At 36.9% G+C, this 12,233-nt stretch overlaps 1 protein-coding gene across 2 annotated transcripts in view; it reads right to left on the bottom strand.

Moving 5' to 3' along the window:
• The window catches only part of LOC150093755 (uncharacterized), a 96,647-nt gene that overhangs the window by 69,269 nt on the left and 15,145 nt on the right, over window positions 1–12,233 (bottom strand). The gene's annotated exons all lie outside the window — the stretch shown is intronic.

Raw genomic sequence — 12,233 nt, 5'->3', positions numbered from 1 at the left:
TAAATCCCGTATTATTTTACAGCCGGTTGCGAAACGCGGATCGAAATCCTAGTTTCATGCCGAAATTAAACTATCGGCGAGCCCAAGTGTAAGTAATCACTTGGGTAGTACAATACCAGGGCAACTCGGAGCAAAGGTGGAGCAAGCTCCGTCACTGTCCTTCATATTCTCTCATAATGTAAAACGCAGCTCCTAGGAGTTGTATTACTGTTTTACATTATGAGAAGAGGTCACTACCCAGATCCGAGTTTCGTAACCGGCTGTAAAATAATACGGGATTTACCATCTCCCTTAAACTTAACTTGTGTCGCCGGTAAAATAGACTTTTGGCTTGCTATAGGTTGAATGGTATGTTGCTTAAAATTTTTTATGTTCGACTTTTTTTATAATAAGCGAGTTTATAACGTCATAGGATACTTGTTTTTCTCCTCAGGAACGAACTGTTCAATAATAATAAGGAACGAGAATACTAAGAACCTGAGGAATCTGCAATAATTTTGATCTTTTGGGATTCATTAATGTAGCAGCAAAGGCAGTTACAAGATAGGCGTTCAGCTAACTCGAGTCAAACACGGTTGTTATTTCTAAACTCAAACATAATAATTCATGAAGAGTAATGATTTAGATATGTCACTGGCTGGCGAAACTAGTGGAATTCTCGGAATTAGCTTTCGCAAATGATGTATTATGAACAAAATCGGAGGGTGAGGAGACTTTTGGTATAATTTAAATATCTGCAACGAAGATATGTTGAAAAGGAATATGGGAATTAGCGAAACTATGATCACAACTCGTCATGTAAAAACATTGGTAATCAAGCCTTAGGGTAAAATTCTAGAACAAGAATCTTTCTTTAAATACTTGGGATCAATTATCAATGATAAAAGGAAAAAGCTGAGAAGAATTTAGTATCAGAATCGCACTGGCAAGAATATTGCACAACTGACAAATAGGAATTTTTAAAAATAACACGAAGTAATAGGAAACGAAACCTAATTGGCCCTTTACTGGTCAGTTTATATCCCAGTAGGGTAGTTCATACAGCAGTTAATCATGACCATTAACGATCAAGAAAGCTAAATACGCAGTCAGGTGAGGTAGTTATAACGTTTTGGATCATTTGTGAATATCGAAAGTATGGCGTACAAGATAGCAGGAGAAATCATCCATGCACACATTCAAGAGTTGATTTATGGAGGACCAGCAGGCTGGCCTTAAGTCGATTGAGCCTAATCATATCCACGAAGCAAGAAATTTAAAATCTAATAAAATCAGGGTCGTACTTACGCTTTTCCCGAAGCGGGAGGGACAGAGCGGTAAAGTGCTCGTGTGTCCCCAGCTCGAGCCTCGTGCGCCTGTGCATAAGTATGACCCTGATAAATTTTTGAAAACATTTGTGGTCCCAATACCTAATGATCTTAAATTGAGCACCCACCAATATTATCCCAATTGGGCCAGCATTTGCTAAGTTCGGAATGCGCCCCAGCATATGTGGCTATAGTGTGCAAAGTCCAAAGTTAATATACTTTACTGCCTGTAAAGAAGTCAACGGACATCCCATGGGCAAGGTGCATCGTGTCATGTAATGAGTTATGTTTATAGCCGGTATAAATTGGAGGAATATGATCCCCCCCCCCCCCAAGTCACTGCAACTCTGTCCGGGTGAAATGCTACGAGAAGGGAACTGACGAAGTTTGAAAGAGGTGCTGTGATGAGATGCTATGTTGCAGGCCTATCTGTTCGGCAAATTGTTGAAAAATAGGGCCATCCCATATCAACAATCGGTGATACCATACTGAGATGGAAGCGCAGGGAGTCAACTGCAAGTGCTACCCACAGTGGACAACCCACCATACTCATCGAACGTAATCGTAAGATGCAGGTGGATGGGTGTGGGTATTGCGGATGCTTGGTGAATGTCTCTTAGTAATCTCCAGCTGTGAAATTCGGAGGTGGCGGAGGAAGCTGAGATTTAAGCAACTTTTTTAAAGCTGTTTTCAAGGAACTTCTGAATGGACGACTTTTAACTGATTTTGGAGACCCTGAAGCTTCCACCTATTAAATGCATTATGAGGAAAACTGGACATATCTGACGTATTTTATTTTTGATATCATTTAATGGATCACTGGTTTCTGGACATGGTTGGGGCCTATGAGAGTCAGAATAAATTTGAGGATGAAGGATGTTCAAGAAATCCAGCTTTCGAACTCTGCACCCATCCACTATCGAACCGCACATGGATGTCCACTCTCTAGTAAGCAATGATTATATTTAGAAGTGGAATGCGATCTTCCGTGGATATTATACTGACCAATGGGGATCAACCAGGCAAAAGTAGAGTAAACTCTTTAACTTCGCCAATTTAACTACACAAATCTGTGAGCTATCACGATACCTATGCTTTCTGGTACTAAGGCGTGCATTTGTGAGATTTATTATTTTGTGATATTCCATATTCCTTCAGTGCAGTATGGAGAATTGACTATGTCACATATAAACTTTTTTTTTTTTTTTTGAAAATGCACAAAACTGACTGATATCGTGTTTGTGAATTCTCAATTTATCCCCGGAATCTGCCTAGGTGAATATTTGGTCAATATTCACTTGATATCCATTAGCTCATTAGCTTGACATTCTCTGATGATGTTCGTGGCATATAAAATTATTCTTTTCAGTATGATGTTCGATAGAATCACATTAAAGGCAACATCCTCTTGTAATTTTCAAATTCCTTCTGATTTCCTTTCTTGTAGATGAAGAATTGGGGCCAATTTTGGTCATATTTTCCAATTTCCATATTACTTCGATAAATTATATAAATTTTCTCATGAAGCTCTTCTCTTCTTTCATTTCGTAGGAGTTCCACTATCCCCTCAACACTGCTGCTTTATTATAACTGACTTGGAATATATTTCAACGTGGGTTTTACAATTTCTGCTTCATATTCTTGGTTATCAGTTCTGATCCTTTTCTAGGAGTTTCAAAAATTCAGGAATTCATTAAAATATTTCTTCCATTTTTCCATCATTCCCCCCCCCCTTTGAATTGAATGATATAATATGACTATCCACATCAGAGGTAGTCAAACTGACCATCTATTTAACTGCGGCTGACGTTTATGTAAATATATGTTTTTGGCTTCTGAACTTTTAAGGATTTTGTTATAGAGCTCGTATCTTTTATTACTTTGTTACCCCCTGTTTCTATTGTATTTTATTTTATTAAATTATTATCCTGTATTTTCGCAGCTTATGAGACAACTGTATATCATTAATTTGCAAGATTTTCCTGTCAAAAAGCAGCTTGACTGACAATTGACATTTATGACTTTAGGGTTGAAGCAAGATGCTTTTCATATTCCTCGCTATCTGTTGTGGTTACAGTGAAGGTAAAATTTATGAGCAGATTGCTCGCCCTGAATGGGCATGGAGATTATGCATCACTAAAGGAGGCTAATATAGCTTTTGGTCTTCTATATTTGAATATATCCGTTGGATCGTATGCTGCAGCTTGTTGAACCAAATCGTTGGGATGTGTGGACGTCTTTAGGAAAAACTTGGATGCTAAGGATTGTAGAAAAGAGAAAATATAGGGAATATTTGAGTCTCTGTGGAGTTGATTGTTTCTAACATGCCACGAGGCGTTCAGAATCATTCTCAAGCACTTGTTCTGCACTCGCTGTATTTTGATAATGTTAGTATTAGAGGTATGGCTCTAGGCTGGAGAGGCATAGGTGATTATAGGACGAATCATCATCTGGTATAGTTGCAATTTGATTCTGTTGCTGAGCTTGCTATTTCTATTAATTAGCGGATAGATCTGAGCAATTGCTTTAGATGCCTGTGCGCACGTAGGCTTGATGTGTTGGTTGAAAGATAGCTTTTTGTCGAGAATTACACCCAGGTATTTTGTTTTTGTCTGCCAGGGAATTTTAGTATTGAATAGTAACACATCTCCTGCAGGAGATATTGGCCTTTTCGAGAAAAGAATGGCTGAGCTTTTTTGGGGGTTGACTTCCAATCTCCATTTGGAGAACCAACCCTCCAGCTTTAGAAGGTTTACTTGAAGCTTTTTGGTAACGAAGTAGGGTCGGAGAGATCTGGTTAGTATTGCTGTATCGTCCGCATACAGGGCCAAGATGGAAGACATCGGATTGTGTTGGATGTCCGACATGTATATAGAAAACAGCAATGGAGCTAGTAGCTTCTCTGCATCGTAATTTTATATCCTAGATATGCATTTGTATCATTTTGGTGTTATGTTTTCACAATTTTCTCTTGCTAATTTGTCTTATAGTCAGTTTGCACATATTATTAATCCATTCCTTATTTCCTGTGATATTTCAAAATATAACTTTTTTTTTTTTTTTCCCGCAGTCTTCTTTAAGCTATTCTAAATCAACGCTAAATATTTTGTTTCGTGAAATATATGCTGTTAAGTTAGTTGGATATCAAGAATGGAACCCGCTATATAATGATCTAACCCATGCTCGTTCCTCTATAACTTCTGCTTTTGGCAACTGCACAATCTTTCGCTGGTAGTCGCGTGATCTATTTCCTTAGGCATTTCTCCATCTGTGAATGTCCAAGTATAATTATTACTATACTTTCTCACAAAGCCGTGTCGTTTATAACAAGGTTTCTGGATATAGATAAATTTATAAATCCTAGTGCTTTCATTGAACTGTTGGCAAAGGCTCGAAGGAAAAATTGTCTTTGTACGTATTTTTTAGTTACATTACACTTTTAAAATGTTTATAAAAGTTTAATAGTGTTAAACGTTTCAACATACGGAGCTTGATCCGTCTTTGCTACGAGTTGCCTCCGCATGCCTGCTTTACCACACGTTCTTTAATACCTGTGATACATTATTACTATGGTCTTTTATGAGACCGCCTAAAATAACTTTTGAAAGCCCTAATAAAGAAGCATGAAAAGAAGAAACTTTTTGGCATTAAAGTTTAAGATCTGCATATTGTATACGAGTAGTTAGCGTATCTGCTCTCCAGCCAAGTAGTTGGAGTATCTGCTATCATCAGTGGCAAACGGCAGTTTAATACTAAGTAGAACACGAACAATAGATTGGTTTCAAATAATGAGAACCACGTGATGTTATAGATGACACAACGCAAAAGCATAACTGATGAAACAAACATTATATTATTAATTAAATGTATCATTAATTAAAAGTTTAATGGTGTGTGGTAAAAAAACGAGAGGCAGTCGTTCTGATTTAAATTCGGACGATGAAGTGACGCCTTTACGTTGTTTCATTTCAGACACCAAAATAAAATTGCAGTTCACTTTTTATCCCATTTTTTCCAGTATGCACACGCACTCTAAAATGCTAGACAGAGTACTGGAAAAAATGCATGCCATGCAATTCATGGCATGCTATAAGACGCATGCGTTAATGACACATGACGAGTATTAAACGCATACAATGTAAAGTAGACACGCATTCGAAGTTGTTCATTCCACTTTAAGAACTGGAATATCATCATATTCTCCTAATTATGAAGCACTGGCCAATGAAATGCCAAAGATCACACTAACTTACATATATATATTTAAATTTTTATATAATGTAAACTTTTAAGTAATAAAACATTTGATTATAATGTAAACTTTGTATGTATTCATTTAACAAAAGAATTCAAAAAATTTGCTTGAAAAAATAGATGGTGCCCGTCGCCCTATCGGTATTTTAGGATGTGCTCTAGGAAACAAAAAGGTTGGGAACTCCTGATCTATAACAATGTTCGCCAATGAGTGCCCCTTTTAAAATTTTAGTAATTTTAAAAAATTTGAGAAAAGTTATATTTCATATAATCATGAATAATTATAAAGGTGTTATTTTTAACACTTGCTTATAATAAATTAAAATTTCTGAGACATATATATATATATATGTATATGTAACTCGAATCGGCGAAAACTTTCAGTGATTTAGAAAATGTTCGTCTAATCTGCGAGTATAAATTTAAATTTATTTATAAAATGTCAACGAAATTAATGAAAAGTAAATTCATTGAAAAAAATTAATAATAAATGGTGCATGAACTGTCAATTTCTGTAAAACAGTAAAAAGTGAAAAATTGTTTCGTAATATACAATTAAAATTAAGAATAATTCTTTTTATAAATAATATGCCATGAGTGTAGAAAATATTAAAAAAAAAAAAACAGAAAAAATGATTTGTCGTTTTTTTTTTTTTTTTTTTCTATACTGATGATAAAGTCGTATCTGAGCGAAATATGAAAACATCATTCGATTCAAATAATACACATTATCGAATTTAACAATAGCTTTGTACTCAAAACAACACCTGCACATGGAAGTTCATGAAATTAGGCCCAGTAAGAGTTAACAAATCTATTTATCTTCTTCACATGAGCCATGTCGATAACGACAATGCATTTTGGTTTGAGAAATTTGCGTACGAATTCAGTCTGTCAGTCTAGGAGTTTTATAAGGTGACAGTTTTATAAGGACTTTGAGCGAAGGTAAATTAGTGGTCCCTTTCGAGATTAGCTGGGTTTTCATCCAACAAGCAAACCGACCAGAAAAACATACGCAATTAACCAATCCATGCCTGCTATATAGAAGTTGGGATCCAGTTATTTCTTATTTCCTATTCTTGCAAATAAGTTTGCCTGTCGCTTTCTGTCATTATTCGCCAAGTTAATCTCGGCCTTCTTCTTCTTCTTCTTCTTCTTCTTCCATTCCGGTAACCAATACAAGACTCTCCATTCTCACACAGCATATGTCCAATCCATTCCAGGTCTACCTTTTCATTTCACTGGTAAATACTTCATTACTTTGTCTACTTATATAATCCATCATTTGTTAGAGTTCTGTGTTATATTTATTAAATATATTGCGCAAAGAACTTGTTTGCATAAACATATTTAATGGCTTTGATTTTGTCAATTTTCATATATCCGAACTACACATGCCGGCAACTGAATTAGATACCTTTATGCAGATGTACGTAAAAACATCACTTATTCAATGTGTATGCAAAATACTTGGTAATGTGCATCAACAGGTGTTCTAGGCAACGATTTAAACTGCTGGAGCTGGTCAGTAATCGTTGATAATCGCAATGGGAAAAAAACAAAAGATCTTTCGGAGTTCGATGAAAGGCTTATTGTGAGTGCCCGTCTGGCTGAAGCCACGATTTAAAACAATAGATTTGACTGGTTTATCAAAAGGTAAGATATCCTTGGTGTTTAATCAGTGGAAAAATAACCCGCTATGCTTGTCTAAGAGGCGTAAGTGTGGTCCTAAGACTGTCTGTCAAGAATGAGATCACCGTCGTCTGAGAAGGCTTGTACGGACAATCATGTCTTCCTGAATTGACTGAAGCATTTAATGAAGGCTGTTCCCGATCCATATCTCAGCAAACTATGAGCAGGGAATTGAAGAGGATAGGTATTGCCAGTCGCATCATTATATAGACACCAGTGATTTCTGCAAAGAACTGAAAGTTCGTCTACAGTGGTGTCATGCACACCGCGACTGGACACTGGAATACTGGAAAAGTCATGTTGTATGGTCCAACGAGTCACGGTATACCTTGTTCTATACTGACTGTAGGCAGAGAGTTTGGTGAAGCCCCATGAAGCAATGAACCCAGCTTGCCTTGTGAACACAACTCAAGGGTTCTGGAAGTGGTGTCATGGGGTGGGGAATGTTCTGTTGGCATGGAACTGTCCCTGATATTGCTGGAAGGTCGGGTATACTCCGAGGAATATCTGAACATTGTTGCCGATCAAGTCCATCCTGCAATGTTGACTTTTTATCCAGCAGGTGACGATTGTTTCATAGAAGACAATGATAATCTCCATCGCACAAGAATTGTTCAGCGAGCATGACAGCAACTTCCACCATCTTTCCTGGCCGCCACAAAGCCCAGATCTGAACCCCCATTGAAAATGTATGGGACATGTTATAAAAACAGATCCTGGAGCAAAGTCTTATGCGGTCAAATCAGAGCAAGTTAGAGGACTGTCTGGTGAACGCCTGGTACGTTGTACACGTAGATGCAATTCAACACCTTGTGGAATCAATGCCAGACACGGTATTAAATAAAAGATTCTAATTTAGTAGCCAGTATCTGTAATAAGCCCTTCCGTAGCGGAAATGGAAGTAAGCGGGATATTGCGCCTTTCGATTGGAAATGACTTGAGTTCGATTCTCGTGGTGACGAGAGGAATCTTTATATGGATTTTTTTTACAATTGAAGGTGAGTGAGCCGATCTCATACGATGGCATCAGGGTTTTTTCGCCCGGAACGGCGTGTTTTTCATCAGTCAAATCAGCCAAGAGAACACACAATTTACCGACAAAAATATCTATGGGTGATGGGTGGTAGCTGGTGTTGATGGTAGTAGTGACGTGTAGTTGGAGGGTTTAAAGTAAGGAAGACAGTATGTTGTAGTGGAGTAGTGTGCCCTTCCACAATGAGTCCTTGGAGGGGTACGTAATAATGACAACAATAAATAACAATGTCTTCGTACTGCTATTGCGGTTAACATACTAAACCAAAATATCTCTTGTTTTGATTCAGTTACATTTTTGAATGATTCCCATATTAATTTCAATCTTCTGAAAGCTTTATTTGATGTTTTAATCTTTTGTATATCTATATCAGTTGTACCGTCAGTAAAAACCTTAGCTCCCAGTTATATAAAATTCTTTATTCCTGCAGTACTTCAAATATCATTAATGAACGGAGCTGTCAACTGGAGAGGAGAAAATTCTTGACAATTACTTTAAATAACTGAATTAGTTTATCTGTCTTCATCCTGTAAAACAGATAAATCGGCTAGAATAACGAAATCAATTAACAGAGATAATACACAGGTCACATAGTATCAGCTACTTCGGCCACAACGGCAAATAACAAACAGATATATTTTATTTATATCAGCATGTATCCCATTGACGTATTGCGAAACTTACAGTACATTAATAACGCATAAAGCTGAAAGATGAGAACAGAAAAGATTCCACTAATGAGACATTGCGAGTAATTGGATTATTATTTTTTATCGATTGCAGAGCTACAAAACGGTGTCATCATTGTATTTGAAAAACAGCTTTCATTATTATCATATTTCTATTACTTTTTTTAGATTGTTTGGCGGATACTAGATGAGGAAGACTGTTCAAGAGAATATAAGTAGATGGAACAATGGAGCAAGAGAATAAACTAGTTCGGTAATATTATATTTGGACTTAATTTTGATCGCAGTAAGGATAAAAATCCTTACTGCGATACTTACTTACTGGGTGAACCAAACAGGGGAACAACATTCTAAGAATGGCCGGTTTTAAGATATGTACGAGTTAGAAGATGGACAACTACGAGGCAGAGGGAAAAGAAGTTGGAGTTTTGTCGGAGGGAGCTATAGATGTTACGTATATGCTAGTATCTCCTGAAATGATGAAGTAAATTTCAGTCCGAAACGAGAAATATGATCTTATCTAAGTTTAAGCTTGGAATGTTTGAACGGCCCAAAGTTTGTCAAACGATGAAAGGAGGGGGATGTTCCATCATCAATAAAATTATGGATAACATTTCAAGTTAGCGAAAGGTGCAATTGAGATATAAGAGAAAGAGAGCACGCCTAAAAACAGCGCATAGGCTGGTCCTTCATTAGTAGGAAGGCCTGGAAGGGATTAAATATGATCACCATGAAACAATGCGAGCGGCCAGAGAGAAATCTGATCATACGCTTACACAGAGCCGAAGAAAGACTACTGAATGGCATTGTGTTGAGAAGACTTGTGCGCCACATTTTACCAAATACCTTGGAAATATCAAGAATTAATATATGACTTTTTCATCGAACTTTCCACCAGAACTAAGTGAGGTTGGCATTTCCTTGCCAACATCACCAAACTTGAAGTTGGATGCTGACCGTTTTCCTCCATTTTAAAAGGAAATGAGGAGGATGTCCACAGGACAATAGTTCGTTCGTAATTCTCTTCGAGTTTTCAAAATAGGAAAAATGTGTACTAATTTCCAAGTTGTGGGATAGGTGGCGAAAGACATAGATTAGATAGACACAAGGATATTAATTGTGGATATTATTTCAGTGGATAGTTTTAAGTAGAATTTGGAATAGGTGCATTCAGGATTAGATCTTTCTTTCTTTTTTTTTTTTATATGTCCAAAATTATTAATCGTAGTTTAAGTTACTTCCATGAAGTACGCAATACGGATAAATGAAGAGTATTTAGCAACTAAGGCCCAATGAGTAATATGTCTATAAATTGCATGAGTTCGGCTTATTTGCCTGCTTTGTACCGAAAAAAAAAAAAAAAAAAAAAAAAAAAATCCTGTCACCTCCCCTTAGGATCCCAGTTCTAGTGATGCGATTGAAGTTTTTTGTTTGTTTGTTTAGTATTACGAGAGAAATAGCTATTTTGCAAGTGGAAGAGGGCACAAGTATTTCCGAGAGAAGAGAATAATGGTTATGACCAGCTGTTACTCGTAGATTAACAGATATTTGGGGGGGGGGGGGGGAATTAAAGATATTAATTAAGTTGAACAATGATGGGATTCTATAGAAAAGGCACGGAGCAGAAACGCAGTTCTGTGTACATATAGGAAGTATGTAGTGATTCAGTAGGTGTGGAAATCATATTTAATTATGTTTCTCTCTGTAGCATGAGTCTTTTTAACACGTTCATTGCCAATCACGCGATATCGCGCGATGCGAGTTCTCACCAAACGGCCGATCACGCGTTATCGCGTGGACGTCGCTAACTAAATAAAAAAAAATAAAAAAAAATTGGCCACCACACGAAATTCCAATTTTCAGCTTGGCAATGAAAGTGTTAAAGAACTTCGATTTGCTGTATTTAGGAGGTTCTTCCCGTCAGCATGCTATAGATTTGAATGTTAAAAAAAATAATCGGGCCAATCCTGGGGATGGGGTTGATTTCAAATATACATATGTAAAAAATCGCTTTCAAATCAAATTGAAGCTCGAGATTATTTCTAATGCAAAATGGAAAAGCTCGCCTTTATTTAAAAATGTGATATTTTAGGTCCGTTTTGTTGTTGTAGTTGTAAGAAATAAAACACGCTTGCGCTCCGCAGACACCAAAATCAACTAGGTTACCTTATCTTCATTAGAGAATGAGTCGGAAATTTGCATTTAAGAAGATGGCTGTTCAAGGTCTTGAAGTCTATGTATACCGAGAGGTTTATAAAATACAGTTAGTCCTCGACTTACGCGGTTAATTCGTTCCGAAGGTTTCCGCATAAGTTGTAAAATAGCGTTAAGTGAAATGGTGTTTAAATGTGGGTTTCAAAGGTTAATCAAATCTACAGCAGGTTCTCCTTATGAAAGGTTAACGTTCAAAAATTAATATTTATTTGATATTCTATCCTTTTATGTATGAGTACATAAAAGCATATGCATTTCTAAGAAATAATACAAACAGTATCAGTATTAAGTATAATAATACTAATTATTATTGCCGACTTTTTTTTTTCATTTGTTTTATTAGTATGCCTTCCCCCCTTTTGGGGGGAGTGAATGGGGCTTGCACTGGCACTAAATTTTTCATGTGTTGCATAATGTGAACTCTTTTAATTGTTTCTAACAGTCGATTCATTCAATTCGTAAGCCCGCGCAAAAGGCTCATAAAATGGTGCTTGGTAGATGGCCTTGCTAGTCATAAACCGGGTATCTACAAATCCGCGTAATCCGAATCCATGTAAGTCGAGGATCACTGTATGTCGAAATGCAGATGTTAACAAACTACGAGTATGAATGGGAACGGAAGTCACTGGAATTTATTGGAATTGCTACCGAAAGCTGCTATTGGCTGTACTATGACACGAGGACCATGAATTATGTTGCAAGCATGCGTTCTCCGGCCGGTTACTTATTTGGAGGAGAAAAACCCTTCCACCTCTAACTAAAATCAGCTAATCACCTTCAGTTAAAAACCAAATAAAAGATTTCTTGTCATCGACGGGATTCAAACTTAGATACTTCCAACCGAAATGAAAATATCGCCACACCCACGAGGCGCACCATTGTCACCAGCAGAAGGTAACTGATGTTATTATTATTACGTGATATCAGCAAGAAGTCCAATGAGTTATCGCGGGAGGACACTCCACACCACATGACCACATTCCCTCTACACCATTACTTAATTTTCCACCTACACACAACGCCAATAGTATTTTTGGTATAAAT

The sequence above is a fragment of the Typopeltis vanoorti genome, chromosome 23 (assembly GCF_054136105.1).
Source record: "Typopeltis vanoorti isolate ZY-2024b chromosome 23, IOZ_Tvanoo_1.0, whole genome shotgun sequence".
NCBI lineage: Eukaryota > Metazoa > Arthropoda > Arachnida > Uropygi > Thelyphonidae > Typopeltis > Typopeltis vanoorti.
Note: the sequence above shows the minus strand (reverse complement) of the source record. Positions and strands in the feature narration are given on the sequence as shown.